General features: G+C 35.4%; 1 long non-coding RNA gene across 1 annotated transcript; it reads left to right on the forward strand.

The window, feature by feature from the left end:
- Positions 1-838: 838 nt before the first annotated feature.
- LOC128982418 (uncharacterized) lies at positions 839-26,575 on the forward strand. The gene is made up of 3 exons (XR_008489667.1): positions 839-887; positions 10,149-10,241; positions 26,496-26,575. It is a non-coding gene; the product is annotated as an uncharacterized LOC128982418 (long non-coding RNA).
- The last annotated feature ends 501 nt before the right edge of the window (positions 26,576-27,076 follow it).

The following is a 27,076-nucleotide window of genomic DNA, read 5'->3' on the forward strand; positions in this document are numbered from 1 at the left end:
CTCGCAGATGATTTACATCAGCTCTTCATCCAGTAATTCTGTCTAAGTTTCTGCCTTTTATGGAAAAAACTTTTGTTTTAATACATTGTTGATTTCCCTTTGGACTTTATAAAAACGCATTTATGAAAACGCCATTGTGACATTTAAACACTTAATCAATGTATTATAAATTATGTACAGTTCTTTAACATGGTACTTTGTTCTTTTTTATCTCAAAAAAATTAAATCTTCCACCGATGTTAACTAATTCGTTAAAACGGGAATGGAGTGCATGCTAGATAAATCCCGCCGAATCACCAATGGATTTAATCTAAGTGATAATACCGTAAACCCTAGGTCTAGCCTGAAGTAATGTGAAAAACAATCCCAGGCTTGTGCCTAGCGTCCTATGACAAAAAGGTCGATAAATGGTCTTTAGGCAAGATCAAATAACAACAATAATCAATAATAATAACTGACAATGAAACTCTATTAGTCGACGGTGTTACCGAGGTGTTATGAGGACATGGTTCCTTTTTTTGGCCAATAGTATTCCTCAAATGCCGGGTATCCAAAATATTACTCTCATACCAAAGTCTTGAGTCCACTAGGCTATCAATACACCATAAGTAGATTTAAACGGGAGTACTGAGCAGAAATAGCATAGGAGAACGTTTTTAGTCCTCGAATGTTTGGAAGCTGGTACGTTTGATAATGTGTTGTGGTAACGGGTATTAGATACAGTAAGGATGGCAAACGGATTGAAAGTGATAGAGAGAAAGAGAGCGAGAGACGTGAGAAGGGATAGAGAGAGACAGAGGAGTGAGGAGTTGCTCCGCCAGCTTCTTCAGTCCTCAGTGGCCAGCAGTCGTGTCTAGTGTTGGGTTCAATGACCTCTTTATTTACCAGTAAGTAAACTATTCTACCCTTCTAATATTGTTATTGATCGAATCTTATAATTTCAATATTAACTATATGCAAATCGTAAAACCGTAATAATAATAGAGAACTTTGAGACCTTCGCCCAACGGCACCGTTTGCAGTTGTGTGGCGTGTTTGAGTTTTGCTCTCGTGTGGTAGCTAGTGCCGTTAGGGAAATTCAAATCATGTGAGGTGAAATATCTTTAAAATAATATGAAATACATAATTTGTATAACAAATATATGGGATGATGGTGTTAAATATTCCGACAGGTATTATTTTCCATAATGTATAATGCTTACATATTGTGATGTATGTTATCGTTATTTACTGTGAATTTATAATTTCATTTGTTTATTATTATAAAATGAACTTAAAGGACTTTTCTTGATACTGAGTTTTAACAGATAACAATTTTCTAATGTCGGGTTCGTAATATATTTTACCGAGGTCAGGGCTGTTGACGTGAATGGAGAGTAGTTCCGAAACTCGATATATAAACTCGTTATTTGGCATTCTTTGGTAATCTAGTGTACTTATATGATTGTATTCGATAGTAAATTGGACAATTATACTCATTTTACAATGTTGTGGTTTTGCAAAGCATACTGTCTCCCCGGACAAAATTCATATTACAACTAGACACACTGTAGTTCAATTTATGTTTGTGACAAGTAGGATAGGAACAAGCTGATTTGAACATCGTGAATATGCAATCATACATGTAGATGTAGATTCACTCATCATTGTTGTGAAATAGGGCAAATTTTATAGTGGGCCGTAACTTTGTATAATATTTCATCACAATGCAGAAAAACCTTGGTATAATCACATAAATCTATAGATTTGAGCAATAAAGACAACACTAAACATAAAGCAATTTTAAACCGGTAAAATTCTAAATATTAAATTATATTTTACAATATATTCCACTTCCAATGTTTACAATAAGGTGTTTGCTTTGTTTTGGGTTTTGTCACACGATGTAGTTTTGAAAATAGAATCGAATTTAAAAAAAAGGTTGACGTTTTCCATTCTATTATTTTGGTTTAATCAATAAGATAAAATTGGACTATAGAACTGGACTGAACTTGGACTATAGAATGAAACTAAACGACAGTACTCTATTACAAAAACATGAACAATTTATTTTTAGAATTCACCTATAATTCATACAGCCGAATGAATGTCTAATAATACGTTGTGAAAACATTTTAAAAGTGATTTTGCGGTGATAGTTTAAACACAGCACATGTGCATACAATCTGCAAAAAATAATTTTTTAACTGCACAGTAGTCGAGCAGGTTTTTGCATAGTACACATCAATATAGAGTTTGCCATATTAGGTAAAGGTGACTCTCACTTTGTTGACAACTTTTTGCATTCGATTTCCCATACACAAAACTATGCAAAACTCGGAATCGTATCTGTCTCTTGTTTTGTATGTTAAGCTACCCAACTCAGTATAGGGTAATTAATAGTATTGTAATCTATATCAGTTATAACATTACGTATAAATAACCTACAGTTTTCCAGTTGGTGTGATATATAACAGTGCTGGGTGCAGCGTTATTGGGCGTAAATTATGTATATAAAGCTGCCAATGATAATGGGGAAACATTAAAAAAAGCGCGTTGCTAGAAAATAAATTAGCAAACATTGTATTTAAGTTATAGTTTTAAAACCGCATGAGAACAAGCGGTGCCTGAACATACTGCTCCATAACCAATGCGTTCTGGACATTTCGCTTCGACTAATGTCCGAATAAACGTGAGTATTTCATACTGACAATCGTGAAGTGGGTAAAGATTTCGGACATTGTCCGAATTCGGAGTTTTAGCGTAACATATCGGTTTCAACGTTTTGGTTGGTAAAATGTATACAAACATAAAGTAAATATAAAGTACGACGGGGTAGCTAAATAGACACTCGATTCGCCTACTTTTCATACTTAGGCGATTCGTATGATTTAATTATACATATCTATTGTGGATTATTAAAAGATACTTTTATTTATCATTTGTTTACATCAGTTGTATGAGCAAGTGTGTTTAGCAATACACTTGAAAATGTACTAAATACATCGCGTGCTGTATCCTATCCTACATCTTCAGTTAAATCAATACATTATTGTTAATGTTTACTCTTTCTGTGTATTTTTCTCAAACGAGTCTGTTTCCAGGTTTATCAATTTGGTCATATTGTTTATTAGCCAAGTGTTTACAGACATAAATATGTAGGCTTTGGTACCTTTTGTGGTTTAAATCATGAGAAAATACAAATTTTATTTCGAATCATAACAACAACTTAACAATTTGTTTTCTCCTCGTGGCAGTAAACCTAAATACAGTACTTGGTTGAGCTGATGTTATCCTGAGGGTTTACGTAAATAAAGTGACTGACAATTCGCTTAGTCTATAAATGTTAGCTGTTTATAAAGGTTAGCTATGATTTGGCAGTTTCATATTCTATAGAGTAAATATTGCGTTCATTACTTCAAGATTAGTAGTACTATTCATTACTCAACTATATATAGTTTTGACAGGATAAGAAATTTGTGAGTCAGAAGCCCTCGTTTATTAACTTTAGTATATTGAAATGTACTGAATTGAAAATGTCCCTATTAAAAACTTAAAAAACAATGAAGATATAAAAAAATGATATACTGTATTAATTACTGTATCCATCATTCTTACATTGATACTTAAGCATAGTTGTTTTTCAACGAGCCCCCAGATGTTTCAAACTTCATAACACAAGCTTCTGTATACGGACAGAGCAATATAATGTATAATCTAGTGCTAGTGTAGATTGTAGAGTACCGTTGTATCCTAATACCTCCCACTCACGGCATTGCTCTGTTCTCGGAATGGATATCGCACCGTGGTTGTGTACTGGTCGAATGCTTAACCAGAGCAGCGTTACAGCGTACTGTTCTCTGTTCTATCTCTGGATAAGCCAGCACTAGCAGCTCAGCGCAAACGCAGTGTGACGCTAACGGACTAGTTACTACGCAGCCGAAGTAGTGCAGAAGCGCAGAGCTACTGTCATCATGACTTTGACTGCGGATAATCACAGATGCGAGTCTCCACTCAGCGCCCTACTCAGAGGCAGAGGTTGCGTGATGAACTCTGTAATGTACAACACCGTTGCAACTAATCCTATCCTAGAAAAATAACTACGGGACTGCGCAAAAGTGTGACTGTGATCGAGCCACAGAGTCTGGTTGTGGTTTTACTACGGTGACTTCATTCCCTTCCATTCAAACTATGGAATTGGTTCTGACAGATAGGGTGGAGATATTGATACACATATTCGAGAGGCTGGGTCGCTGAATAGTCATACGGATTAGTTTTAGCTTTTACGACTCATATAACTGTAAATTCCATTCCCATGAAGACGTTGTAGCCAGTTTAAGAATAAAAGTGGACTAGTTGAGTTCAGCCACCGATAGTGAGTTGAGCCACCGATAGTGAGTTGAGCCACCTACAGTGAGTTGAGCCATCGATAGTGAGTTCAGACACCTACATTGAGTTCAGCCACCTACAGTGAGTTGAGCCACCTACAGTGAGTTGAGCCACATACAGTGAGTTGAGCCACCTACAGTGAGTTCAGCCACCTACAGTGAGTTCAGCCACCTACAGTGAGTTCAGCCACCTACAGTGAGTTCAGCCACCTACAGTGAGTTCAGCCACCTACAGTGAGTTGAGCCACCTACAGTGAGTTGAGCCACCTACAGTGAGTTTAGCCACCTACAGTGAGTTGAGCCACCTACAGTGAGTTGAGCCACCTACAGTGAGTTGAGCCACCTACAGTGAGTTGAGCCACATACAGTGAGTTGAGCCACATACAGTGAGTTGAGCCACCTACAGTGAGTTGAGCTACCGACAGTGAGTTGAGCCACCTAAAGTCAGTTCAGCCACCTACAATGAGTTGAGCCACCTACAGTGAGTTGAGCCACCTACAGTGAGTTGAGCCACCTACAGTGAGTTGAGCCACATACAGTGAGTTGAGCCACCTACAGTGAGTTCAGCCACCTACAGTTGAGTTCATCCACCTACAGTGAGTTGAGCCACCTACAGTGAGTTCAGCCACCTACAGTTGAGTTCAGCCACCTACAGTTGAGTTCAGCCACCTACAGTGAGTTTAGACACCTACAGTGAGTTCAGCCACCTACAGTTGAGTTCATCCACCTACAGTGAATTCAGCCACCTACAGTGAGTTGAGCCACCTACAGTGAGTTGAGCCACCTACAGTGAGTTGAGCCACCTACAGTGAGTTGAGCCACCTACAGTGAGTTGAGCCACCTACAGTGAGTTGAGCCACCTACAGTGAGTTCAGCCACCTACAGTGAGTTCAGCCACCTACAGTGAGTTCAGCCACCTACAGTGAGTTCAGCCACCTACAGTGAGTTGAGCCACCTACAGTGAGTTGAGCCACCTACAGTGAGTTTAGCCACCTACAGTCAGTTCCGCCACCTACAGTGAGTTGAGCCACCTACAGTGAGTTGAGCCACCTACAGTGAGTTGAGCCACCTACAGTGAGTTGAGCCACCTACAGTGAGTTGAGCCACATACAGTGAGTTGAGCCACATACAGTGAGTTGAGCCACCTACAGTGAGTTGAGCTACCGACAGTGAGTTGAGCCACCTAAAGTCAGTTCAGCCACCTACAATGAGTTGAGCCACCTACAGTGAGTTGAGCCACCTACAGTGAGTTGAGCCACCTACAGTGAGTTGAGCCACATACAGTGAGTTGAGCCACCTACATTGAGTTGAGCCACCTACAGTGAGTTCAGCCACCTACAGTTGAGTTCATCCACCTACAGTGAGTTGAGCCACCTACAGTGAGTTCAGCCACCTACAGTTGAGTTCAGCCACCTACAGTTGAGTTCAGCCACCTACAGTTGAGTTCAGCCACCTACAGTGAGTTTAGACACCTACAGTGAGTTCAGCCACCTACAGTTGAGTTCATCCACCTACAGTGAATTCAGCCACCTACAGTGAGTGGAGCCACCTACAGTGAGTTGAGCCACCTACAGTGAGTTGAGCCACCTACAGTGAGTTGAGCCACCTACAGTTGAGTTCATCCACCTACAGTGAGTTGAGCCACCTACAGTGAGTTCAGCCACCTACAGTTGAGTTCATCCACCTACAGTGAGTTGAGCCACCTACAGTGAGTTCAGCCACCTACAGTTGAGTTCAGCCACCTACAGTTGAGTTCAGCCACCTACAGTGAGTTCAGCCACCTACAGTTGAGTTCATCCACCTACAGTGAGTTGAGCCACCTACAGTGAGTTGAGCCACATACAGTGAGTTGAGCCACTTACAGTGAATTAAGCCACCTACAGTGAGTTGAGCCACCTACAGTGAGTTGAGCCACCTAAAGTGAGTTGAGCCACCTACAGTGAGTTGAGCTACCGACAGTGAGTTGAGCCACCTACAGTGAGTTGAGCCACCTACAGTGAGTTGAGCCACCTACAGTGAGTTGAGCCACCTAAAGTGAGTTGAGCCACCTACAGTGAGTTGAGCTACCGACAGTGAGTTGAGCCACCTACAGTGAGTTGAGCCACCTACAGTGAGTTGAGCCACCTAAAGTCAGTTCAGCCACCTACAGTGAGTTGAGCCACCTGCAGTGAGTTGAGCCACCTGCAGTGAGTTGAGCCACCTGCAGTGAGTTGAGCCACCTGCAGTGAGTTGAGCTACCGACAGTATGCGTTGATGTAAATAACTTATTTCTGTTGAATCTGCTAACGCTGTGGCAAGCCAAGCTTTAGGAAACACTTCATGTTAACTATAGCATCTTGTATATCACATACATTAACAAAGTTTTCGAATATAAGAGAAATATAGAATTCGAACAGTACTTAGAAGTGCAATACACTTTTTATTCGTACTTTTATCAAATCCTTTAATATCGATTAATTACTTCTTGTACTTGAATAATTGTTCCCAGTCTGCGATATTGTTTTGACAGTTCATTTATACATGTATTACAACAACTCTGAAGCACCACTGTACATTCACACAAACAGTACAATAAGATAAATGTAGATAACAGACAAAACCTACGATATTTTAGCCCGACACTGAAATTATTCAGCCTATAGTTTAACTCAATAGAAGAAGGGCCAGAGTAATTAGATATTTTTAAGTACTGTCAGTGCCTATCGCACTTACCTAAACTTACAAAACACTCTTGAGTTACGGCTGACCTTCAATACAAATTGTCAATACAGTGTAAAAAATATGTGTTTTTTTTTAACTAATAGGCCCCAATACACTTAACCAATATAATTATAGTAATATGTTATAAATCTAAGCTTAATATAATAATTAATCAAATTTATATAGGGTGTTACATTACTGGTACAGTATGACAATTTCATTGTGTTATACTCTCTATCTAACATAATCATTGTACTACTGTATATATAAAACAGCATGACCTTCTTTACTCTTAAATAAGTTCAAAAAGAATCAGGTCCTGCATGCCCGCTTCGCTCGGTTAATCTTGGAGGTGTTCAACGAAAATAGTAAAAAAATTCTCAAGCTCTGTAAATAAGAACAGGCAATGTGTTAAAATTCCCCAAAGTCAGGGCACATTAATGGGAAGTATATATGCAAATTTCACTTAAATGAAAATATATTCACCTAAAACTTGTCCTTTTCACCTCTTTACAACCGGTAGCTTTCTCTTACGTTCATTGGACTTCGATACCTGAGATACCGAGGACTGAGTAGAATTTAGAATGCAAATCGCGTAATTTGCACAACTCCTGTTCGTTTAGTTTCTCCCCAGTAAAGACTACCCATGTGTGATTGCGGTATTTATAGGCTACTAGCATATTGTTTACTTCTAGTATTCAGTCATTCGACTATATACAGAAGTCATAATACATGATTTAAAACAAACTCATTTTAACATTTGATTAGATGTTTACGTCGTAGGCACATTTTTAAGGGGAGGATGAGTGAAGTAATGGTAGTTTTGTTGCTGACTAATATCAGTGGTACTTAAGTCAGAACCATAATCTGTAGTTTCGTGTTTACGTTTCAATACGGGTAGTCCCACTATAATAATTCGTACGCTTGACTCATAGGCACTATGATCCGTAGAGAAAGCGGACATTGCTACTGTGTTTTTAAATAAAGACACTAGGCCCATTATGCAGTATGATCTGTAAAGTAGGTGTATCCTTTCATTTATTGGCGAATTTCCCATATAGGGAATAAGCTATTACCGTAGTACTCATGGTAAGACCTGGACCCGGGACTAATTTACTTTTTCGTTTTGAGGTCCCTAGAGGCCAAAAACACCATCCGTTCAAATTCGTAGACATATATATTATATATATATATTATATATATATATATATATGTGTGTGTGTGTGTGTGTGTGTGTGTGTGTCCGTTAGCACGACAACTTGAGCAAAAATGATCCGATTTTGATGAAATTTGGTACAAACGTTTAAACTTACATTCATTCGAACGAGATCGTGAACCAGCCTGATCGGACTATGGGAACGGGGGTTTATGGGGGGATGGGATAAAAATAGATTTCCCCATTTTTGACCCTAAAAACACAAAATTTCACAATTTCTTTCCAAACCATTTTGTAGAGCTTAAAAAAAACAACGAATAATGTATATTGAAGCGTTATTATGCGCCTAATGGTTACGGAGAAAATTTCCAAAAAAATTTAATTTAAAATTCCCATGTTATTCTTATGGAGAATAAGTCAACTGTTGTAGTTTTGATTATTTATGAACATATTTTGATCAAATTAATTTGGAAAATACATTAATTTGTTACTAATCTACAGTATTAAAATTTTGCAACAAAAAACTTTTACCCACCCTGTCGCAGCAAACCTTAGTACACTCGTTAAACTAATTATATTTAAATAGGGAATAAATGTAATATTTTTAAGGAGACATTTTAGTGTAAATCCAATCAGGCAAATGAAAATTCACTAAGTCTGCAGGTTTGCTGTGGCGGGGGTATTTTATATACGAGCCTGTAGTGCAGGTGAACCTTCAATATAATTTACTAGGTTTGTAAGTTAGCTGTCCCCGTCTATAACATAGGTTAAACACACTCTTTCATATAATTACCATATTTATTGATTAGCTGAGGACAATTATTTTAAAGATGTTTCCTTCAGGTTCATGCAGAGGGATTTTTTTGTTCACGACACTTTCATATTATATAACATCGTATTTGGTAGTTAATATTCGACTAAATACAATAATCTAATTACAAACCAATATTGTCCTGAAATTTTATACCGAAAGAGTTAGCCCAACATCGTTGAATTTAAATTTTAAAATTAAGAGACATAAAGTTGACTAACGTAAGTTTTTCACGCATGGCTTCAGATTTTACTGAACTGTGTGATGAAAAGTCTACTTGCATTATCCAAAGTCAATGTCCATAATTACAAAATTTAAAGTAGTATTATTTGTATTACCAGCAGTTCTAAAAAACACTATTCCTCAAATCAGCTGATTCTTGTTTCAAACCATATGTTTGTTTAATTCAGAATTATTGTGAATAATTTTATCCTATGATATCGGGGTGAACTACATATCACCCCGTCGACCAATTTAATCAATTAGATACAAATATTCACACTCTTCCTCAGACTGAACTTCCAATTCGCCACACAACTGATATTCGCTGTTCTCTCACTATAAACAGGTAGGAGATGAAATTGGTTCATCATGAAGTGGGATTAGAAAGAGTTCTAATCCGAGTGACAATTCTTTGGACAACGTGAGGCTCGGATGTGATCATTGCAAGCATGACACCTCTTAAGAGAGAGCCGCGTATGGAAGAAACTATGCGAACCGAAACTTTCGTAAAATGGAGCCTTAGATGACTCCATGGAAAGAGTTTGGCATTTTGATAATACATTCCACATAAATTGTAAGACACCAAGTTGGTGATGTAGAAAACAACCTCTGATTTCTCCACACAATAATATAAAAACTAGAGATCACTACGTATCACGTTTGATACGAAATAATGTTAAAACTTTCAACAAATAGATAATATAATGACTTTAATCATGAAACTGCATCGGAAGATTGTTTTTGTGTTTTAGGAATATTAATAGCTTAGGCCTACGTCCAGCTGATATTGTCAAACTGAGTATTAAGGTTAGTTATCTATCACCTTCGTTCATTTCATGTGTGTTACTATTTTTGTAAAACATGTTCTAGAACACACTATTGTATGTTTCAGATTTTGAATACTTCTTCATTATCAGAATTCAAACTGCTTGACAATTAATTTGGAATTTTCAAAGGGAATCGTCGGTACGAAGGTTTGAATGAGGTAAGCTATCATAACTTATATATCACACCAGAGGAACTTATGATTTCAGTTGTTTATTGCTCTGGACCTTCCTAGCGGTTGTCTGTGTTATTTGCTCTCTAGTCTCTGATGCAAATCGCTAACTATGAAATACCATAGGTTTTTATTCAATATCACACTTTTTTTAGTGGTAAATTAAACACATATTAGTCCTTGAAAATACTGAATAGGTACTAAGATTTTTTTTCAAATTATTTAAAAAAAATTCTTTTTTTTTAATAATTTGAAAAAATCTTAGTCATGGATTAAATATTCTACAATACATCAATAATTTGAAATAAATTGTACTGCGTAGAAGGTTATTTACTAAATAACCAAGTACAAACTTTTATCAGAACCATTAAACATTGAATAAATGGAAATATTCTCCATCCATAGAAAATTTTAACATTTAAGTAGGTAGTATTAAATCTGTATAAGACTGTATATAATACCTCTGAGTACAGTCATTTATTAAAGAACTATTTCCTTATTACATGGCAAATATGTGATGCAACAGCAGTGTGGTTCATGTGTGTGGTGTGTTAAAAGATGTGTTGCCGTATTTACATTATGTTATAAGTAATTTAGATAGCTTCTCAGTTCTCTGATATGATTCAGTGGCCAAAACAAGTAGGATCGTGTATTATACAAATTTACGAAGATCCGATTTTTACCCTGTTCAATGTTTTTCTTTAGCACAATTGCCACTACGCTTCGGCTGACGTCTACCGACTAACGTTACTGTATATGTAGCGTGGCATAACGTCCGATGTAGAGAAAGCGTGCAAGTTATTCGACCAACTTCTCTTTCATTAATACGCCACTTATAGCCATCATAATACGGATTGAAATTTTGAAAGTCAATATCTCGGTACACCATAGTGTGCGAAAAACGACAACCCCGCTTCATATATTATCAATTACAATTTTTAAAACTATAAAATAAATTACTCCGAGATTTAATTTTTTTATGTTTTGACTCAAACACAAACTGATATATTTTAGTTTGTGATACAAATTTATATTACGAATATTAAAATATGCCTATATTTTAGTTTACAGTCGAACTAAATTACCGGAATACTTAAGGGAAATCAAATTACGTATTTAATTTAAATAAAATAAAAAAATAGCTTTATAATGGATTATTTTACTTTATATTGTAGGATATGGGGTGACAAACTTAAACTTTGCCAGTGATCATTTCGATTAGTAAATGGGTTCCCGCCGCCTATTAATACTGTAAATCGGTGGATTTCTCGTAACGCAATTTCATATCTATATAATTAATACGCTACATGAAACTTTGTCGGTTGAACTCCTCCGCCATTTCTTAACCGATTTTATCCATTGACATCTCATTGGAAAAAGCGTGTCGCGTAGATTTGCAAACTGGCCTTACATTGTTGACAAAGTCGCTTGGGTTTTGTCCCAGTGGCTTTGAAAGTTCCCATGTTATCCTTATGAAGAACATAATTGTTTACGTTTTGATCAGCTGTATAATTTAATTGCTGTTATTTATTTTTCGATTCAATGAAACGCATTGAGTAAATTTATTTACTATTTGAGTTTGTGTAAACATAACCCCCAAAACGAAAACGGACCGTGTTAGTATGGTTGTATCTTAAATTTGTGTATTTATCGTTTTTTTGTGTAGCTATAATTTGTTTATTTGTTGTTTTTTTTCTTTTAAATGCCTCCGACGCGACAACAACGAAACATAGAAAGGAGGCGTACACGTCAGCACCTGACCCTGGACAATCTCAACTATTAGGTTACGAATGCGAGCTAACACTACCCCTAAAAGACTTTTCGTTCTCAATTGACCCTCTATCAATGACATGTGTTGCCTGTACAGCGAGGCATTTTCAGAAGGAGAAAACCAGCCGGAATGCTTTAGGTTTATCAATAACGAAGATAACCAGGTAATCAGGGTCTGAGTTACACAATGGTAATATTTGAGTTGACTCTTTTTAAACTCATTGTAAATATGACTGTTATTGGTTTTGAAATAACCCCTGTAATACTTTGCAATTGCTCGAATTCGAGCAATATGTACACTAGTAGTTTAAATTGACTAAATGTATCTCTCAACTGTGTATTATTGTAAAGAAAGTAATGGATACAATTTTGTAAGCATAATACATATTGCAATTTGGTCAACCAGTTCCTCGTAGTTTAATAATTTTGTTATATATCAGTTGAAATAGGGTTTAGGCGTCCTTTTCTGGTGTATGTAATATCGGTTCTGACTTTTTATTTATTATTTAATATTTTACCAATTTAAAACAGTTTTATCAAAATAAAAATATATGTTTGTAAACAATCGCTAGTCTTTTCAGGGAGTATTTTCCCTTCTCCTAATTTTTTTTATTGATTGTCTCACTGTCGGATGTTTTGCTTTTATAATGACAACTGCATTGTTTCTGGCATATTCTTTAGATCCCACAATAGGATGCGAAGGATACTTATGTATAAGATTAGAGGCCCAATAGAAAGAGAATCCTTATTGTCATCCTAAAGTTTCGTTCATTATGTTCACAATTCCTTCGAAGGTTTTCAAAGATCTAGAAATACCTAAATCATTGTAATTATGATAACAACAACAATCGTCGTATTTTTCATTAACTGAACATACCTATTATACTGCCTAACTATAGAGCATTATTGGAACACAGTCACATATTTAAATTACCAAACGTGCAATCTTGATTGCCATCGCGCTGCTGGGCAAGAGTGATGATCGAGTTATGGAAATCAAGGATTACAACGATTAGCGACTAGAAATCCCTAATAGGATTACCAATATAAATATACTATCGAAAACTAGCTATTCGATCTAAAAGACTAAAAAACCATTTCCTAAACCATCTAGTGGTAGAATTTAAATTGTATTTGTTATTTCTTGCTTTTGGATCAAAATAGATGTTCATACAATTTCTCCTTCCAAATCGGTCAACGGAGTATGTCAAAATAATAAATGGAATATTGAACCTGTATTGAGTTTAATGTTTAAGCAAGCATTTTTTTTACACTAGATTCCCTTAAAATTGCTGACAATTCCTCAATTTTCAGCTAAATACCTATTTAATGTATCAGTGGCTATCTGGCAAAGACGTGGTGATTTGTCGGATTATCTATCGAGGGCAGTGTTATATCGGCTCCAGCACGTTCTGTCTGAGATCCAGTTTCAACATGCCTCACATGTCAAGGAACGTCGGTTACTGGAAAGTCTAGTCATTGACTTCGCTAAACTGTGACAGTAGATGTGATCCCCACTTGACGTTTACCGCAGTCATGAGTTTTTGTCTTCTTTCTATCGTAATCGTCCTCTATTACTGTACAAGATATTTGAATCTTCGACGAGATGATCACGTCACCCCGTATCATATAAATTCTTCTCTTTTAAAACTGTCCGACGTTAGAGAAATACGCATTATTATTATTACTCGTTCGGCCATCAATCTCAGATTTTTAAATGGTAGATGTGCAAGAAATACCCGCTCTGGCTCATCAACTCTCCAAATTTCTCACCATAAGACAACAGTTTTTAATAGATCATTTACAACAGCATGTCGCCTTTTGGAACTCCCTACCATTCACTATCAGGAGCATAGAATCCCGTTCCAGACCGACGGCGGCGCTGAAAGCGTACTACTGTATCTCGATCGGATTACCAAGCGGAGGGATGGCGTGCGTTAGGCCTGGGTGTGGCAAAGAGTGAATGTGTGTATATGCGTATATTAGGGACAAAGATTTATAACTTAAGTTGTTACTTATTATTTTGTTTATAGTTTCAAAAGTGTTATAATAATGTATTGTTTGGTTTATATTTAGTACATAAGAGGTTAACTTAACATCTTATATACTAGATTAACTGTAAGAAATTACCATGTGGTCCTAATGTACGCCTCAATAAAAAGGTATTTTCATTCATTCATCCATCCTCATTGCGTTTAACTTTAACCGGTTTAGAAGATTGTTGATCCATAAAGTCTTTTCAAGATAGGCCCTTAGCAAATGAAAAGGTAACCTAACATAGCTTAATTTGCATAGGGCGTCGTGACTATCTTCTTGAAAAGACCCAAACATTTTTTGTCCAAAGGCATTGTTTGGGTGTTTTAGTCTCTTTATGATATTTCCACCAATACTTCTTGCTACTCAACCGTAGATTTGTATCAAAAGAAATGCACTTTAGATTAAGAATAACCAGCTCAAGAATCCACAGTGCAAGAATGTAGTAATTTAGGATAGTAACCTCAACATTTAAAGGCGTTCAACATTCTAGCAGCAATTATGAACCCTAGAAACACCATACAGTAACTATTTGAAACTATAAAAAATTTTGAGATTTCATTACCAGTGTCAACAAACAAAGTGACTGTGAAACAAAATTATGTGTATAATTTGCCTTGAAATAATAGTGTCAATTTAGTTAGACTTTTTCTTCTGTCCAAATTACATTAGCTCCATAATGCGCACTTGTGATAATAAAATCGAGTATTTTATCTTAGGAATTGTTAAACAAATTACAAATGGTCATTCAAAATGCCTGAAGTACAGGAATCCTTTATAAAGCTAAACATTTTGAGAAATCCATGTTACACGTGTAAGCCAACATCCATTTGAACGAGTTCGCAAACCGGCCATATTTTGTCCCTATAAAGTGGTGTTTGAATGCGGGGTTCAGTTCGTAAAAATTTTCCACACATTTTGGATGGTCACCATACAAATTAAATGTAAAAGACAAACAATTTCGTTTTATATTTTTATTCTACTCCTATTGGTTACCGAGATCTTTTAAAATCATTTAACTTTGTCTCGCATGTTATCTTTATGAGACACTATGTATTTCTGTATGTTACCTGTTGATGAATATATTTGCTTAAAAGTCTCGTTGCAACAAACGTAAATAGAAGATTTTTGCATATTTCTTTACTTAAGGCTTTTGAAACTAGACAAAAAAACAAGAAAGTTGATGCTCTCGCAGCAGGACGCCCACGTGCTCGCTGCCAATGATAGTTCTTTGTCGCCAAGTATGGTTTTACAGTATTGGTAACCACACTGGGCGTAAATTTGTTGTACCTGTTTGAGTACAATACAGACTTTACCAAACCGTAGATTCTTTTAGTTTGTAGATTTGCAAATTAGAGTATTTGATAATGTATTCTTTGTCAAATAAATAGATTGTGAAGTTCAAACTTAGGGTTGTTTGTGCCAAACGTAGGCACATATTTAATCTGTAATCGGGTAGTATAATCTCAATTTTTTGTTATACTTGTATACTTGAAAGTGTATGACACATCTCTGATAATACGTTCACATACGTAATCTTCACCACTTCGCAATTGAGTTTCCGATCTAACACGCCAATTAATAGTGAACCTTCACTTCCAGAGGTGTAACAATGACGGAAGCAGATTCCGTAACCGAGAAATCGGCCTTCCAGCGACAAAAGCGATCCAGACGCTCACGCCAGGGGACCGTGTGAGAACACGCTTCTACTATTGACTAACAGAGTAAACATAATGTTATAATAATCCTGATAGATCTATAACTATATATAAGAACATGTCAGTTATAAGAAAACGTTACAGTACGTAGATTATAGAAAGCAACGAAGATGAGAAAGAGATAGAATCTCGAAAATCCAGGATTCACGATCATGTGAATTCCTCTCGTTCTACTGAGAAGAGAAGACCATTGCAAGGCCGAATAGATATGAAGCTGTCTTAAAATTTAAAGAAATGTTGACAATGGATCGTGTTAACCTGCCACTGACCCTGACTCTCTCATACAAAAGTGTACTGTGGGGATGGATGTGAAAACGTTAGTGGAGGTCACAGGTTGAAAATATGCAAACAATGACGAAAAAGAGGATAACGAAAATAAATTGGTGAAAATACTATAAACTTGGAGAACTTCTAATGTGTTATTTAGTATGCACATCTTTCTCGTAAGGTTAAATTTATACAAAATAGATATAATGATCATGACTGGGAATCTACTGTCGATTTACTTGGGATTCAAACAAATTCAATCGTTAATTAAAGTAACTAAAACCTACATTATTATCCCAGTGCCAAATTTTACAGGATCACATTTTGTGACTGCAAACTATTTCGAGCGTGTGGACGCTCTTTCAACAAGTCGGTTTTCACTCTTCAGAGTGTATATCGGCTGTTAAAAGGATGTTAAAAGGACGGATGTAAAAAAATCAAATGCCTTTTTTGGCTCCTTGTAGATAGCTCGATGGGTTTTAGTAATTATTTCACTTAAGGTTTGCTTGGACATTATTGTTGTGTACTCCATGTCTTTATAACTACCATTTTCTAAAGATCTCGGATTTGTAAATAAATTATTGTCTTGATATTGTGTCGCTGTCAGTAATGAGGTGAAATTGCTTTTCTCATACACGTATTTTTCAGAATGTATGAAGTTACCAATTGCAACAAAATTATTATACGCTTGTTCGTCCATTCTTAAATCAGTTTCCAATCTTCTGGCTCACTACACAGTTCACACAGTACATAAATGTTCCTATTCTCTAACTAACACGCCATCTCGCAGGCTTATCCATCGTGAACGTAAAATCGCTTGTTTCCTTTTCAATTTAGCACGGTGCTTGTCAAAGATTAAATTTAAAAAACATCCTTCATGACGATATTATTATGACGACCTGTATTTTAAGTTAACAGATGTGAGCCTCGAGATGTAAGGCTAGAAATGAGCGTGTGGACGGTGTCAGGTTGCACTTGCACACATCACGCGTGCAAACAAATATGAACGTGTGGCCCCGATTTGAACTTTGCCTCTCAACAATCCATATTTGGTATGTAACTAACAAAAGAAGCTTCCAAAACAAAACATAACGTTAAAACTGGAGCCTGTTTCATAAAACCCCCGTAATACGGGCACTGAATTCAACTCTTCACATTCAGGCCAAATTAAATCAAAATATGACCTAACTCTAGGATATTTCATATTGTATGTAATTCTTTTCATGAAATGGTTATTTGTGTAACTAGTGAGCAATGTTTACGCACGAGCCACAGGTGAGTGCGGAATGATCTCGAGTGCAGCAAAAGGCCTTTGCACTCGTGTTACACATTATATTTTTCCTACAGTCACTATAAAGCATATAAATAATTAGTCTTTCAAACACTATACAACACGTTTTTAGGTTAGGTTAAACCCAAGTCATGACCTGAATGGGAAATACTGCACCAGCTGATTGTAGTCGTAAGTGTTTAAGTGTTTCTTATTTTCAAGAGTACAAGTATAAACATAAATAATCAGTATGAACACATAATAAACGAGTAGATTGTTCTTCAAAATATGCCAATAAAACATTTTCTGACCGTTTTGTAACTTTTATTCTTACTTACGCGCCAAGAGGAAACCAGTTCGTGTGATCGTTCATACTTCTTTCTTGATTTTTCATGTAACAGGTTTAATGAAACATGTTTTCAGTTTCCGCTATTTCTGGTCTAACATTATATTCACAATCACTTTCACCGAGTTCATTATTTTTAAACATGTTAGGCCAACTTTTAATTCATCTTTCAAAAGCAGTACTAAACTTCAGGTTATGTTCAAACCAAGCGTTGAACGAAAATATAAGATAAACTATAAACACGAAATGACAGGTTAAATCGTAGTTGTAATAGTCAATCAGCTGCTCATAGTATTATTATCTTTAAGTGTTGTCACCCTATTTCCAAGCGTAAACGGATTACGTGCATAATAAAACCACGCTGTTTTGTGTTGTTTGGTTGGAATCCTAATGTGCGCCAAAGTATAAACCGTACGACAAAGTATAAATATGCAGCAATTAGCTGCTTTCTGTACTATAAACAGTGCACTCGGCAACACTTCAAAACGAGCTTATTAAACTATGAAATAATTGTGTAATAAGTTTCTTGGCTAATCTAAAAATTCTGCTCATTCACTTACAAAGCTTCGTCTGCAAACAGGCTACTCTCGGCATGGCAGATCGGTCTACTCAGAGATAATCAATTAGTTTCAGTCTACCGGGCTCGATTGACCCAATTGATCAGTCAGTATTCAATCAACAAGGTATGTTCGTGTTTTGTCCAGGAGAGAAATTAACATTGAATATTTGTACGACTAAATTCTTCATCACGTGATCGTTGGTAACCAAACCTAGTACGTTTAATGCATACAGTACAGTTTTGCGACTTGGACTTATTTTACAGGATAGAACTGCCTAGCTTAGCAGACACCGTGAAGATGCACAGACCTCTGAAAACGCATGTTTAAAGAATCTTTTATACAAATGATTTATGTTTGTCCTCATAGAATTTCTTAGTCGGCTGTAGCCTACTAAGGGTGAAAACTTGGGTAATGTTTTCGTCCATGTTCAATAGCCTCTTAAGCCACTATGTTCCGGTACATAGGCTACATTTTATTTGCTACAAATCTGTTAAAATACGATGCATGTTTTCTCCACATATTCCGCCGAATTGATAAGACAACCAATAAAATAACATGCAGTACTTTTTTTGTAACTGCTAAATAAAACTAAATAGATTAATTAATTAACAATTAAATTAATAATTAGTTAACTGATGTGATATTAAGTACTAATTACAAATACACTTTGATAATTTGATTTCAGTTTATTGTTGTTGGGGGGTTTAGTCGTTCATTTCAACGGCATTTTTTCACCCAGTATTTAAAAATCCCTTCATTTTAGACTTAAAATGCGACCATGCAGCAGCTTATAAACCTCTAAAATATAATTTACACGTTCACAAACTCATGAAACCACCAAGAGACAATATTACAGCAAAATATTATAGATCAAACTACAATCGATGACAAATAACCCTAAAGGAGCAAATAGAGGCTGAAGAAGGACAATGCCCTGAAAGAGCCTCGCTGGAATTTTACCATCAACATCAATCTTGAAACTGTGCATAACTCCAGCAACCTGACTAGCTGACAGCTCTCGTAGACTAAATCTTTGACACCGTTAGATGTTGTTTTTGTTTTCTGTTTAGTTACAACTTATTTCGTGTTGTGTTCTTATTATAATTTCCAAATTCCAAGATTATTTAACTCCGGAAGTTTTGAAAAGGATAATTAATATGCCGCGTTTATTTCAACGAGGTTAAAAATACATCTTATAATTTTTTTCAATAATCTCACTGGTAATAATAATTAAATACTTTGGATTTGGCAACAAACTTTAAGGAATAAAACTAATATTTAGTGCACCCATATTCGAATTCATAAAATTATGTAATACATTTTATTAAACCAGAAAATTAGATTGTTAGATTAATGCGTAGATTGATTTCTTGAATGTGTGTTTTAACACGAGATAAATTTCAATATTTTGAAGATTTCAAACTTATCATGCATTGTATCTTGTACTAAACAAATACTAAATATTAGAACCTTGTATTCAATCTAGATCCTAAAGATTGGTAGGTTAGATGCAAGAAGATACATGAAACAAAACCCCTGGATTCATGAAAGTATTCAAGAAAGATAATTTACAATATGTTAAAGCTTATAATGGGATAAATTTATGGTGTTCCTTTCTATAGAGCAATCGAGTGTAAAATATAAAGAAAGAAATTAATATGGGAAATCGTTATGTTTCCAAATGTATTGTGACACAGTAGCAAGCATGTGTTAAAATATACCTACATTCGTTAATTCCTACGTTAGCTGGACCTAGTATCTGTATATGGAATCACAACTATCTTATTGCAAAAGTTCATTATAAGAATTTAAAAATATAGGCACATTGAAAACCATTTCCATTTGGTTATTGCATTTTTGGTTTCATGGATGCCTTCTGGCAACATTTAGTAACTCATTGAGATCCGAGATCGGGATTTTATCGATCTTGTTAAAATATCCCGAAATAATTTGCACTCACGAGAATATTGTAGTGTTGTAGTTTATCATTAATTCCAACTTATAGCACTATTTCAACAATCAATGTAGGCTTCTCTTCGACGGGGAATTTGCACGGAACAAAGATTCTGAAATCCAAAAGGAGAAATTATCGACGAAGAAAATGTTGGCTTCCTCCCTAAAGAATTCTTTCTGGGATTTTTCAATGACGCTTGACAAAGGGCATTTTCATTTCCTGCTCACAGGGAATTCGTGCTGGGAATATTTACAAAAGATAAGATCTTTGACGAAGAAAATCGTAGCTTCCTCTAAACAGGAAAGCTAGTTCTGGATAGATTTTTCCAAAGAAAGGATCTCGCGATTGAAGCCTTGATCCGGCCCGAAGGACCAAAGCTGCGGCAGTCGGGTCAAGAGACGGGAAAACACCGCCCAAAACAAGTGTGTGTCGAGCACGCTTACCGTTAGGTGAGCTGTCCGAGTGGACCAATTAAGAAAACCAGTTGAAACGTAACAAGTTATACGCCAAGTCACATAGGTACGGTACCTCCCCCCTCCACTATCCAGGTACATGAGCGGAGTAGCGTCAGCTGGATACTGGATAGTGATACTGGAGCTGGATTCCATCTTGCGATACTCATCTACAGATGGCACGCGGCGCATCCTCCCAGTAACTGTACTGTTAGTCTGGTCGTCGGCAAAACAACACAAAGACAGGAAGCAACTTTATAGTTATTAACTTTACAATTGTTGTCGACATAACCAAATTCAAGTGGCAAGACTTGGGAAATCACTATTCGTACTTGTATTCAATTTTTTTAATCGAAAAATTGTATACAAAACATGATTTAAGTTATAAATAAGTATAAGCCAAATAATATAAGAACCTATATCAACTATTCATCCAATATTATCTCAGAACTTTATTATACCTTTCGGAAAAAAATACGTAAAAACAGGACGAAAAATGATCAACCTCTTTAAATTGATGTTAAAATAACCAAATCCAAGCGGTAAAACTTAAGAAATTTATTAAAACAATGTTTTTAATCATAGCTAATGATACACAAAATAATACAAACATACTAACTGTACTACTTCTCTAATATTAGGCTAGTTTACTCTGAAATAGTATTCCTTAGTCTATCATCGGTAAAAAAAAAATCCTGTACGCAAAGACATGATGCAAAACTAAACAAAAACAAACAGAAAAACGTAGGAAATCACTACTCTTACTCGTTGTCAAAATAATATCTTCGAATTAACGAATTGTTTTACACCTTTTTTATTATTATAAACAAGTAGGTCTGTACACAAAATAATACAAATATCCACAGCGATCAAAGCGAAACTAAAGCTAAGAAGATTGTTAGTTCCGAGTTCCATAGTATCGAGTTCTAGAGCCGACTTAAAAATCCTAAAAATTGAACTCTACGCTCGGTAGACGTTAAATCGATGTATTAGTTCAGAGGATTACACTATCAATTTGTATATTACAATTTACTAATAAACCTTGTAATAACTAAGAATCGGATTGGTAAACCCTTTGACTATTGTAAAACACAACAAAATTTAGTAATATATTTAACGGATGGTTCACCTTCAGGGGTAACAAGAATGCACCTCTTCTTTTTAGAAAAATTCAACTTGTTTGACATTATTGTTTCTAGTAGCTTCTCAAGAGTTTCTCTCCTAGATTATATTGAGCTTTCTCAGTAGTGTTTCATGGAAGGAATATGAATGATTTTATCTCACATTTGGTCAAACTAAACGAAAACTGACGTCTCAGTAAATTAGGAATTTCAAAGCTGGAATTCCGTGAAACTGCAGTTATGTTATAGATGAATTTAACGAGCCCACTTTGGCTAAAACGTCTTACACGTAAAGCCTACTTTAACAAAACAAAATTGTCTTAATCCTATACACGCATTAAACTACTGGTACTTGGCGTATTTAACTAGAAACTTCCGTCAAAATATTACCGAATACACTTGATCATAATGTCATTTTGAGTTTTGGAATTATTTTTTTCGTTATCTTTACCAGTCATGGTTTACATATACTCCTTGTTGGGATTACATCAGATGCCATCATCATCGTATTTCCCAAGTACTGTATTTTCCCCTATTGCATAATATCGGCTGGGATGTTCCTTAATATCCAATTAATGCTAAACATCGTTCACTTTTCTGTGTGATCTACGCGTAGCTTCTAAGGATATGATATAATCAACAGTTTTGCTTCTGGAAATCGAGTTTTATCCACTTTTCAGCCGACGATAGTGTTGGAAAGTGAAGGGATTTGTTTTTAATGTTTAAAAGTGTATTTTAAGTAGGTACATTTGTTTTAACCCCATCTTTGTTGTCTGTTGATGGTGTCGTGATGGTTAGGTTGGGTAAGTCTGTAAGTTATTCGTAGGTTTTTCTAGATATGGAAAGGAGTTGCTACCAAAATCACAGCGTATATGACGAGTCGTTTGGACCTGAGGTGAACGCAAAAGTGGCATAGCACCCTAATTACTTGACCGATGAAAAATAACTCCACAACATACCTGCAAACAAAAAAGAATCAGACTTAGGTCTAATAAAATAATACTACCTAATTAAAAAAATCTCTTTTGTTGCTGCAAAGAACACAAATAATGTAATCTTTAGCTAATCTTGTCAAATCCTTCCACGAAATAAATAAATTAACCAATTTCCAATAATATGGTTCAATGAATCTACAGTGGCCATTTAATTCTCCATGAGGACAACACAAGTGATGACATACGGCGTTTATTACCCAATATTATCTTGACATTCAATAATTGTAGGATAATATAATATGCAATGCATTATTACTCTTTTAGATCAGTTGAATAGTTGTTTAACAGCAAAAAATGCTGATTGAAAAAGGTCAAAACCCAATATTTAGAAGCTTCTTACCTCCAATTATGTCATATAAATATGTTCAACAAAATTTATAAACACGTGTTTTGACTTATGGGGGGGGTTTTACAGCGGTCCCGGGCCCATATGTACCTAAGTTTTAGGTATGATGGTAGTTATGACAAAATAGCTACTTTCCTATGGACTTGCTCAACAATTGTGAAAATATGAGGATAGAAATATTAAAAAATATTTAGAATCTTTGTTTACAACGAAAAACAAAATATTGAGTCGGAACGTATGTTATTTAAATTTTCTTCTAACGAAAACAATTGTATTCGGTCATTATTACAGTACTAACCTCAAAATAAAGATTAAAAGCACATTGTAATCGTCCAGACCCGTAGCATGCAATTTTTATAAAATAGTTTTTTCGGAACGCGGCACTCCGGTCCGTTTTTATCTCTATGAATATCTTGTAGGCGAGTGAAAACTGTATTTCGTTACTAACCTATTCTAACGATGATGACTTAACTTTTAAAACTATAAAAACATACTCAAGAGACATTACTTGGGCGATATGTTGCATTCAACTAGTAAGAGAAGACACTTTACAATGTTAATCTACGGCGTCGGTACTGTGGCCGCGTGGCGGCAGCTAGCGAAAGCGTGTACAATGTTATAATACTTTATCGTGGATTGCGAACAGAATAATGCACACTTCACATTTAATTTTGTTTGATTAAACGGTTTCAGAATGGACTGTAGACACTCTATATGCAGCCTCTGAAAAACAAACAATGGCGAATGTAATTGAAAAAGAACAATGTACTGGACGTCTTTCTTCCTTCTTTCGTCAGATGCTTATTAGGAGATTGAAACTTTCTCCAGTTGAAAAGACAGTATTTTACTTCTGGATTGCTGGATCATAAAGTAAGCTTCGTTACTGTAAAAACACACATTTTATCTACATTTTTGCTAGTAGAAAAACTAAGCCGAATATAAAAATATTTATGCATTTTTCACTCTTAGTTCCAATTCTAGAATAAGTGTTTCAATCACGATTTTCTTAATAGAGAAGAAAGCATTATGACTCAATCCACAACCACAATAATGTTTATATGGATCATTCCATTTAATACACGTTTATAATAACGGTTTTGCAGGATTGTATACTAAATGAAAATTAGCCTACAAGTGGGCGAAAAATCAATTGAGCATTGATGTCTTTGGTTATAATATTTCGTTTGGGTTTGGATTAAAGTTATTATATAGAGCATACCTTAATGAAGTAAGTGGTAGATTTGTAGCTAGATGTGTTATTATCTGTGTGAATAATGTCTCAAAAGATTCCATAGTTCGAGCCATCGGGGTTACAAAAGTTTATTGGGTTTGAATGGACGTATAGCTTGTTAGATGCTTGTTTGAATGGACTCTTCTCTGCGTTGTTAGATGCTGTATAGGTTCAAATGGTTACTAAAGGTTCAAATCCCGCTAATTACTGATGGCTTTTAGATATGAAAATTTGATAATGCTGAGTTTGATGACCTGGTGTAGGCTATCCTACAGGTCTCTGAGTGGGGACACCGAAACTGCTACCACGTTTTATGATTATAATCCATACTGAAACTGCCACAGCTATTAGGAAGGATTATAAGGGTGTTTTCGAATGTGGTAGAAATACATAAACGATTCCGTTTCCCGAGCGCCGCGTCTCCCCAGCGCCGAGCAGGCTATCTGGCATAATCTGACAGTTTTGACAGCCGAATTGGAATTCACAAAAGCAAGGAACTGCGGTTAAGGCGTGTGACCAATTGAGCATTGTAGACAATCAACACTGGAATTACGTTAATTTTACATACATTTCATTGCAGATATGATACGATTCGAATTCTAAATTAACATTTAATGAATATTTTTTAATTCAGCTTACTGAATCTCGTACTTTTGAGATGTTCGCACTTAATCTTGAATGATTAACCTAACCTAACCTAACGTAACCTAACCTTTACTGCTTCACAGATTAAACTCATTTATACGATTTTAAAATAGTAGGTATAGCACTTCTGCATCACTGAGCAGAACCTTTGGTAATTTATGGCCTCGGCGCTGGGGAGACTCGGCGCTGGGGAGACGTAACGTAGAGAAACTGCCACAGCGGCTGGGCCAGGTATACGGGGATAAACGGGAGACTTATAATTCCCATTTCTGTCTTAACACTTTATGTTAACTTCATCTTCCTAATATTTCTTTCAAAATGGTGGATGATTAGAAAAATAAGGGTGTGATTTGCACTTTCGTATTTATACTTTGGGAGTTATTTTCTACGTTAATTTAAGGTTTTGGTGTTACGACTATTAGAGCTCTCAATAAACTACACATTACTTAAACTTTTTAAGTATTAACTTCGTCTCGTGTGAATATATATTTACTTTTCTTTTACTACTGTACTTTGTTTAGTTTTGTTTCAACATGATTTTTACTATTATATATGTTGTTTCAAATGTTTATAGTTTTATACATTTTTTACATCATAATCTATATTTTAAATAGACTTTTCATTTTAAAATATTGTTTTTTATAATTATGTACCATAAATTTATAACGCTTTTATCCCTAAAACATCCATTGTGTTTTATTTATACTTCAAGACATGTATCCTATTGTATGCATTACATGATATTGTTATTGTGTAATTTCGACGATGCCTACCTACACCTTAGTATATTTTTAAACTTAAAATTTAGTAAATAAGAGTTAAATTAAGTAAAATAATGATAACATATAAGTTTATCAATTTCTTTAACACCAGTATAACTTGAGCTGCCATATAATACATTTAGTAAGAAGAATTTTACAAACCACTACAATCTTAATTCTTCAGAACACAATTATTTCTACCTTCATCAGTAAATTAAATTACTTTTAACCTCTTAAGTATCGTGATTTAAAGCATTTAACTATGTAATGAGCAATGTCAAGTGTTGTGTCTTGGCAGTTTCAGTACACCCCTCTGGGTTTCTTAGAGAGAGAACCAGAAAAAAATATCTCCCCCCACTAAAAGCCATGATATTTTCTTTTGTCTTTTAGTTTGAAAATATCCATCTTCTTCACAAGGGAGATTGAATGAACAGGTCTGCTTATCTACTTTCTAAAAATATCTTTTTCATAGGTTTTACAGTATCCAGATTGTAAAACTATTTCTATTTCACAGTTGACTTTTGTCACTTATTGTGCATGGACGTAGTTGAGACTTGTGCATATTGGAAAAACTCTGGATGTTAGAACAAGTATAACAGATGGACCAAGGAAAACAATACATGCGCTTAGAAAAATCCTAAACACACACAATAATTCAAATGTTCTTTATTAATGTTAAAGAAACAGTTATAACAATGTAAAACTCAAATTTGATCAGACTATGAATTTATTTATCAGCAATAATTTTAATGCTGGACTCAAACTTTTTCAGAGTGCAATTTGACCATGCGTTTCCCATTGGATGGAAGATTTGCCAGAGTGTCGTTAACTATAGAGACAGACATTGCTTCATGAAGAAAATGCTGTCATTGTAAGGTACTGCTCTACACACTGCTTTACTCCAACATTGCTCTACTCCAACAATTCAAGTATCTTTTACTAAGTTTGCAATAACTTAAGGATGATGGAATCACTAAGATACACAATTGGTTATGTAACTACGAATATTTTTTAATCAAACAAATTGCTTTACACTGCACTTATATAGTTTAAGAAAAACGTGAATTTGTTCGAACATTTTTTTTTTTTTTACTTAGAAAGAGTTCACTCATATTTGGGTTAAAATACGCACATAGTGGCGTCCCCATCTTAAATAATTGATAATTGATAATTGATTGAGTTGTGACGAAATTGTGATAGAATACGGGCTCTCAGGTTCAAGCCCAAGCAGACCTGGTCGTTGCTTACTTAATTCCCTACTATTCTAGCTGGTCCAACCCAAATAGGAAGATTAGTCTGCTCAAAGTATTAGACACTTTTGTGGACGAAAATTGAGACGGTAGCGCGATGGAG

This window comes from Macrosteles quadrilineatus, unplaced genomic scaffold, assembly GCF_028750875.1.
Source record: "Macrosteles quadrilineatus isolate MER2022 unplaced genomic scaffold, UCM_ALF_1.0 Scaffold_302__1_contigs__length_110123, whole genome shotgun sequence".
In the NCBI taxonomy this organism is placed as follows: domain Eukaryota; kingdom Metazoa; phylum Arthropoda; class Insecta; order Hemiptera; family Cicadellidae; genus Macrosteles; species Macrosteles quadrilineatus.